The sequence below is a fragment of the Camelus ferus genome, chromosome 36, assembly GCF_009834535.1.
Source record: "Camelus ferus isolate YT-003-E chromosome 36, BCGSAC_Cfer_1.0, whole genome shotgun sequence".
In the NCBI taxonomy this organism is placed as follows: Eukaryota; Metazoa; Chordata; class Mammalia; order Artiodactyla; family Camelidae; genus Camelus; species Camelus ferus.
In genome coordinates, this window is record NC_045731.1 from 18,364,503 (window position 1) to 18,373,085 (window position 8,583).

Sequence of the window (8,583 nt, forward strand, 5' to 3'; positions counted from 1 at the left end):
TCTTGTTCTCTCCTCCTTTAAAACTCAGCTAAAGTATCGCTTTCCTTGGGAGGAATTTACAGATCCAGAATTGATTTAGATGATCTGGAATTGTGAACCCTTACCCACACGAGTATATTTATAGGGACACTTTAAATAAAATTGGTCTGTGTACTCTGACACCTCATTATATATCAAATCACTGAGAATAGTGAACCATATCTTGTTCAGCTTGGTGATCCCGTCTATGGCAGGCTTGACTCAGATGGATTCTCCATGTGCATTTTTGATTGAATGAATAAAAAAGGTAAAGCTTATAATACATGTAAAGGTTATTATTTTTTTATTTGATTTGATTTATAGGTAAACTGTTCCTAATATCTGAAGTCAACACCTATAAGGAATAGATGGAACCAAGGAACAATGTGACTCACTTTGTCCTTTCTCGGCCTCACACAGAATCCAAAGGAACAGAAAGTCCTTTTTATTATGTTCTTGCTCTTCTACATTTTCACCATGGGGGGCAACTTGCTCATTGTGGTGACTGTAACTGTCAGTAAGACTCTGAATTCACCAATGAATTTTTTTCTTGCTAGCTTATCATTTATGGACATCACTTATTCCTCATCTATTTCTCCCAAACTGATTTTGAGCTTGTTCTTTTGGGAGAATACCATGTCCTTCCAATCTTGTATCACACAGCTCTTTACAGAGCACTTTTCGGTGGGTCAGAGATCTCCCTTCTGTTGGTAATGGCCTATGACTGCTACATGGCCATCTGTAAACCCTTGCATTATTTGGTTATCATGAGGCAAAGAGTGTGTGTTGTGCTGCTGGTGGTGTCCTGGGTTGGAGGTTTTACGCACTCAGTAATTCAACTTAGCACTATTTATGGGCTCCCATTCTGTGGTCCCAATGTTATTGATCACTTTATGTGTGATGTGTACCCTTTATTGAAACTCATTTGTACTGACACCTCTATCACTGGCCTTTTAGTGGCAGTGAATGGAGGACTGATCTGCACTACTGTGCTTCTGCTCTTACTCATCTCCTATGGAGCCATCTTGCACTCTCTAAAGAACCTGAGTCAGGAAGGGAGAAGGAAAGCCCTCCAGACCTGTGTTTCCCACATCACTGTGGTTGTCTGCTCCTTTGTCCCTTGTGTTTTCATGTATGCAAGACCTGCTAAGACCTTTCCGATTGACAAATCTTTGCGTGTGTTTTATATAGTCATCACCCCCATGCTGAACCCGCTAATCTACACTCTGAGAAATTCAGAGATGACTAATGCCATGAAGAAGCTTGAAGAGGAAACATTCATTGTATCTCGTAGTAAATAAGTGCATCATCCACCATGAAGGCAGTCATATGACGTCAGGGTCCACTGTCTTGGAATTCAGGAGTCTAAAATCTGATGCTGACTTCCTTTTCTTCAAAGAATTTATGATAATTATAACTAAAGAATACATCTATGTAATTAAAAAAATACAACTACACAATTATGCTGTTAGTAAGTTTCCTTTGCTGGTAGAATGTAAGGTCTATAATGCCATTTTTATCACTTCACCTGGAAAGATGTAATTCCTATATTGTGATGAGTCAACAATACGTAACTAATTAGTGGGAAAATTTTTATACAATTACACTGGTTTTTAATTAATTTATGCATTGTTTTTGCTTTTTTATGAGACTGATTCTTGTCATTTAATTCTTTTAAAAATAATATTTAAAATATTTAATGATATGTAGGCTGTCTTTTTTTAATAAATTTTCAGTTGCATTATACACAAAAATTTTATATAATTCTAATTTTAAAAAATTAAAGTGTATTAGATAATAATAAAGAGCAAAATAAAAACCATACAAAATGGGATAAAGTGTAGAATAGATTTCTTATTTATGTCTCAGCATATTCTCCAGTCCTCTTTACCAGAGGGAATCACTTAATCTGTTTCTTAAAATTCAGGTAATAATCTATATAAATACAATTGTGTCTAAGTATATGTGTGTGTTTTTTCTGTGTATGTAAACTTTTTTTTTAGTATTCAATTTTAAAATGTATTTACATATCAGTCCATTTAGATCTAATTCTTACTTTTTCTCATACTGTACAATACTCCCTTATAAATATATACTAAAACTAATGCATCCATTTCTTTTCATGTTGTTCTTGAATTTTTTTGTGACAAGTCGTTTTGTAAGCCTGTGGCTCCAATGTCATAGAACATTCATGTGAGATTTTAACCCTTTATTGAAACTGTCTGCATGGACACATGCACTAGGACTCTATATTGCTGCCAATAGTGGGTTCGTCTCCCCAGTTTTTTCCTCATGATGGTCTTCTATATGTTCATCTTGTGCTCCCTAAGGACCTGTAGCTTGTAGGGAGGCGCAAAGCCCTCTTCGCCTGTGTCTCTCACATCACTGTGGTCATCTTAGTCTTTGTGCCCTGATTATTTATACATTTGCACCAAACTACCACCTTCTTCACTGGTAAAGCTGTGGCTACATTTTATATCATGATAACTCCTTTGCTAAACTTAAACCTACATACAAAATTTGGAGGTGAAAAATGCTACCCAGAAGTTCTGGAGTGAAACAGTGACTTCAGGACGTAATCAAACCAATATAAAATGACTTTATCTTTTAAATTGAGAAGAGAAGACAGTTTTATGGTTTGGGGCCAGGTGAACACTGCTTATCAAAAGTATGTTGGTGTTGACATCTAGGCCTTGAGGAAGGTCCAGGTAGGGAATTATCTACCATTATAAAATTTTTATTTAGATTTATGTATTGCTCAATTGGTTGTTTAATTTACTGTCAGAATTAGTCAGGTTCTTGTAAAATGCAGAAAGATTCTCAGGATACAGTTCTAGAGATTTTAATGTAGTAGTTTTGCTATTGGATTGATGTATTTACCTCTCAAACAAATTACCCTGGTGTAGCTGAAGTAAATGACCTTTGGGCTATCATGTTATAGTTTATGTTCACATCATAAACCAATTAATGAGGTCACTTTAGTTCTTAAATTTATTTTAAAAATTGTGGTTAAATGTACATAACAAAATTTATCATTTCAAAATGTATAGTTCAGTGACATTAAGTTAATTCACATTATTATACAAACATCACCTCCGGAACTTTTCCAGCTTCCCAAGTGGAAACTCCACACCCAATAAATAAAAATTCCCCATTTCCACTCACTGAGCCCCAGGCAACCGCTATTCTACTTTCTGTCTAGAATTTGACTATTTTAAGTGCCTCATGTAAGTGGATCTATATATTTGGTTTTTTGTGACTGCCTTTTCCCACTTAGTATAATGTCCTTTCCCCATTAAATGCTCTTGGCACCCTCCTTGAAAATTATCAAACACATATACAAAGGTTTATTTTATTCCATTAGTCTGCAAGTCCATCTTTATTCCAATACCGGTTCTGTGATTACCATAGCTTTGTAGAATGTTTGAGAATCAGGAAGTATGAGACCTCCAATTTCTTTGTTTTTAAATATTGTTTTGGCAATTTGGAGTCCCCCCAAGATTCCATATGAATTTTAGCATGGATTTTTCTATTTCTGCAAAAACAATTTTTGGGATTTTGATAGGGATTGCATTGAGTCTGTAGATTACTTGAGGTAGCATTAACATCTTAATAATACTATATATTCCAACTCATATATGTCTCTCCCAATATGTGTGTGCTCTATAGCATCTTTCAGCAAAATTTTGCAATTTTCAATGTTCAAGACTTTTATCTCCTTGTTTAAGTTTATTCTTAACTATATTACTCTTTTTGATGCTATTTGTAAGTGGAATCATTTTCTTAATTTCTCCTTGGGTTGTTCATAACAGTATAGAAATTCAACATCATTTCATGGAAAAACCTCTCAATAAATTGGGTGTAGAAGAAAAGCACCTCAACACAGCAAAGGCCATATATGGCAGATCCACAGTGCACACAATCCTCAACATTGAAAGGTGGAAAACTTTCCCATTAACACCTGGAAAAGACAAGAGTGCACACTCTCTGCAGTAAAATTCAAAAATTCCTAAGAAAAATTTTTGAGTTTTCTATGTGTAAATCATGCCATCTCTGAAGAGATATAATTTTTACTTAAGTTTACTGTCTGTAACAGTGCTTCAATGGTAGCCACTTCCTATCCATTGGATCTCAGCTTAATCATCACCTTTTAAGAAACATCGTCCCTGATTACATTATCCATGGTAGAAGTCTCCCTCTTATTTCTCTCACAGTACCCTATTTGTTGTCTTATAAGGAGTGAATAAGACTATAATTACTTTATTAAATCATCTCCTTCTTTGTTGTTTGACTTTGCATATAAGAATATAAGATCATATAGGGAAGACCTTTTATATGATCCCCCCTCCAGTTTTATTAATCATTGTGTCCTCACTCATGGGACAGTTGCTGGCATAAAACAGGTGCCCTGAATTTTTTAAAAAAACAATTAATAGTAGGATAAATAATTATTACATTTAAATTGATGATACGATTTTTATATGTCTAACCAAACTTTTACTGATTTAATTGAGTACTAAATAAAAAGAAGGAAAATCTTGCTATGACAGGTGAGGAAATACAGAATAAGTAAGTTCACTGGAAGGAAATGACTGGGTTGAAATTTTATTCTTGATTGGCAGTAGTCTCATAAGGGCTTTAAAGCTATTTTTTTCCTCCATGTTATGTCTTTCTGACCCTGATTACTTGATTTGATCTAGTAATAGCTTTACATATAGATGTTCTTTTAAAATTTTGTTGAAAATCCCAGTGAATTAATTAAGCAAGAATCGGATTTGGACAGTTCCAATTCTGAGACTCAATGATAAATGTGGTTAGAAAGGATAAAATGTCTCGTGATCTTCACCTCTATCTGGAAGAAGACAGTATCCACTTAGTAACTGACACAATTTTTTTAGAAGTTCCTTTCTTAAAGCATGACATAAAATAAATCACAGGAATGTCTTTCAAAAATACCAAGTCAACTAGTTTAGCCATGTTAACCTGAAGGTGTGAGAAGGGTTAGACAATCAAATGTTATTTTTCTTTTTGAAATTCACAGGAAAGAAGCTACTTGTGAAACATTTCCCCAGGAAATGGCTAGTTGCTCTCTTTCTATGTAAATATAGGATTTGCTGGTCTTTTTGATAAATTTCCTAACAATATAAACTTGCTTCTCTGTGCACAACATGGAATTCTTTTTAAATAATCTATTGTGCACGTAAAAATGACCTTCCAGGTAATCAGAAGACTCTATCAAGAAAAAAGACAGCCAGGCAAATGAAATAAAATATATCCCCAAGTCATAATGTAACCTTTCCCCCTCTGTTAGCAATGAAAGAATTCCAGGGAGGGCCACATACTGAGTTAAAACCTTCAGATTGTGAACAAGTCTGTATGAGGTAAGTCTAACAGTAAATAGTGGGAACCAGGCTCACTATTGTGTGACCTTCTTCATTATGTAAAAAATAAAATTATTTTGAAATAAATCAAACTTAGTTTCCAATTGTAGATTGATCACTTAAAAATGGGTGGCCTTGGGAAAATTAATCAGATGTTCTGAGCCTTAGTTTCTTCAGTTATGAAATGGGTATTACATTTCTTGTTACTGTGAATACTAAATTGATACATTAAATCATGTGTGTGTGTGACTGGAATATACTGTAGGAGTTTTGAACAACAAAGTGATGTCATCAGAATAAAATTATAAGGGACAATTTGGGCTGCTTCAGGAGAAGCAGTTTTTGGAGGCCAGAATAAAAGTGGAGGCAGGAGATTATTGCATTTGGACCAGGAAGGAACTAATGGGTAGAGAGTGATCAAATTTGTGATATATTTCAAAAGTAGAGATAATAAGATGTGTTTAAGTTGTATGAGAGTTACAACAGTGAAGAACACTGTGAAATTTTTTGTAAAAACATAACATAGAAAATGATACCATTTAATGAGATGAATAGGGAATATATATTAAATTTTAGGTATAGGAAATGTTTATGTTTATTATGGGCATTTAAAAGTTAGTTTTATAAATGCTAAATTTCAATTCAGTTGGATGTCCAAAATTAGAGATGTTGCATGTACAGGTTTGAAAATTAGGAGAGAGATAAATCCTGGAGACACAAACTTGGACTGCTGCAGTATTTATTGTTCAGAAAAAGAGAAATATCCACCTAGAGACCCTAAAGAAGTATCACCGAGGTTTGACACAATTCAGGACAGATAACATCTATTTATGGTTACATCTACTCATACTGATAATGTAAATCACCTTAAGTGAGTCTCAGGTATTATACTTTTGTGACTTTATAAGTCGTGTAACTTTTCATGGAACTCCTTTCCCATCTTTTCTTGTTCTTTCACTTAAAAAAAAAAACAACTCAGCTAAATCATTGCTTTTCATAGGAAGCCTTCTCTGATTCCAATTTGATTGACATATTCCTACACTCTTAACATTGTGTGAATATCCTTGTAATGGTACTTATTACATGGGTCTGGAATTGTCTGATCCCTTGTCATGTAGCCTATCACTGACAGTGGGGAACGATGCCTTATTCAACTTGGTACTCACAATGTCAATGGCACATTGGACATGAACAAATACTCCATACACATTCTTTTAATTGAATAGAATAGATAAAAAGATTAAACTTATAATGCATGTAAAAGTCCCCCCTTGTTTTGTAGGTTAACTGCTTCTAATATGTGAAGCCAGCTTGTGTACAGACTAGATGCAACCAGGGAAAAATGTAGCTTACTTTGTTCTCTTGGGCCTCACAGAATCCAAAGGAGCAGAAATTCCTTATTGTCAAGTTATTGTTCTTCTACATTTTGACTGTGGTGGGTAACCTGCTCATTGTCGTGACAATAACTGTCAGTAAGACTCTGAACTCACCGATGTAATTTTTTCTTGCTAGCTTATCATTCATAGATCTAATTTATTCCTCTTCTAGTTCCCCCAGATTGATTTCAGACTTGTTCTTTGGGGAAAACACCACATCCTTTGAATCTTGCATGACTCAGCTTTTTACTGAGCACTTTTTTGGTGGGTCAGAGATTGTTCTTCTGTTGGTGATGGCCTATGACCCCTACGTGGCCATCTGTAAGCCTTTGCATTGTTTGGTTATCATGAGGCAAAGGGTGTGTGTTGTGCTGCTGCTGGTGTCCTGGGTTGGAGGATTTCTGCACTCAGTCATTCAACTTGGCACTATTTATGGGCTCCCATTCTGTGGCCCCAATGTCATCGATCACTTTATGTGTGATATGTTCCCCTTGTTCAAACTCATCTGTACTGACACCTATGTCACTGGCATCTTAGTGGTGGCCAATGGAGGACTGATGTGCAGTGTTTTTTTTTCTGCTCTTACTCATCTCCTATGGAGTCATCTTGCACTCTCTAAAGAACCTGAGTCAGGAAGGGAGGCAGAAAGCCCTCCAGACCTGTGTTTCCCACATCACTGTGGTTGTCTGCTTCTTTGTCCCTTGTATTTTCATGTATGCAAGACCTGCTAAGACCTTCCCTATTGACAAATTTTTAAGTGTGTTTTATACAGTCATAAGCCCCATGCTGAACCCATTTATCTACAGCCTAAGAAATTCTGAGATGACTAATGCTATGAAGAAGCTCTGGAGAAAAACATGTCATATCAAGTAGTAAATAAGTGTTTCATCCACGATAAAGCAGTAAAATTAGCATTAAGGCCAATTTCCTTGGAATGTAAGTCTTCATAAATCTGAAGTAAAATGTCCTTTTCTCAAGATATTTATGATAATTATAATTAAAGAATGAAGTATCTATTTGTGCTTTTGATAACAGTTTCCCTGCTAAAATGTAAACTCTATAGTGTCTAGTTTAACACTGCATCTGGAAGGGTAGGAATGCATTTAAAGTTGAGAGTCAGTACATGTTATGCAATGTGTTAGTCAGTGAATATTATAGAGGTGCACTATTTTTTAGATAATTTCTGTATTTACTTTTATTACTTTCTTATTCTTATTTTTGTTTTCAGTCATATTCTTGTCTTTCATCTTCATTCTTATATTAGATAAATATTTAATACTGTATAGACTTTCCTCTTTATTCAATTTCATTTGCTTTACATACTGCTATTTTTAGTGTAATACACTACTTTTTAAAATAAGAAACTGAAAATAATGGATAATAATAAATATTAAAATAGAACTGATACAAAAGGGAATATGTAGATTAAATCTCTTAATCCTCCTATAGCAGTATCTCCCATTTCTTCAAATGCAGTCACTCTGTTCTTAAGATTCTTCAAGTTATAATCTTTGCAAAAACAACCATATTTTCATAGATGTGTTTGTGATGATGTCTCTGTGTATAAATTTTGCTATTTACTACTCAGCCTCCTGAACGTCTTCATATACCAATCTATAGATCTAACTCATTCTCAGTCTCCTCATACTGCTTAACTTCTTTATGAAGTTACAGTGACACTGATGTATCCATTCCTCTTCATGCTTTCTTCAGTCTTTCTCCATGACAAGCAGTTCTTCAATTAAGTCTTTTTGAAATTTTCTAAGTATGAGTTCCCAGTGGTGGAATTGTTGAGTCAATTGGTTTAT

General features: G+C 34.6%; 2 pseudogenes; both read left to right on the top strand.

Moving 5' to 3' along the window:
* The first annotated feature begins 386 nt into the window (after positions 1-386).
* LOC102519365 lies at positions 387-1,331 on the top strand (annotated as a pseudogene).
* Positions 1,332-6,725: 5,394 nt separating this feature from the next.
* On the top strand, positions 6,726-7,650 carry LOC102519614 (annotated as a pseudogene).
* Positions 7,651-8,583: the final 933 nt, after the last annotated feature.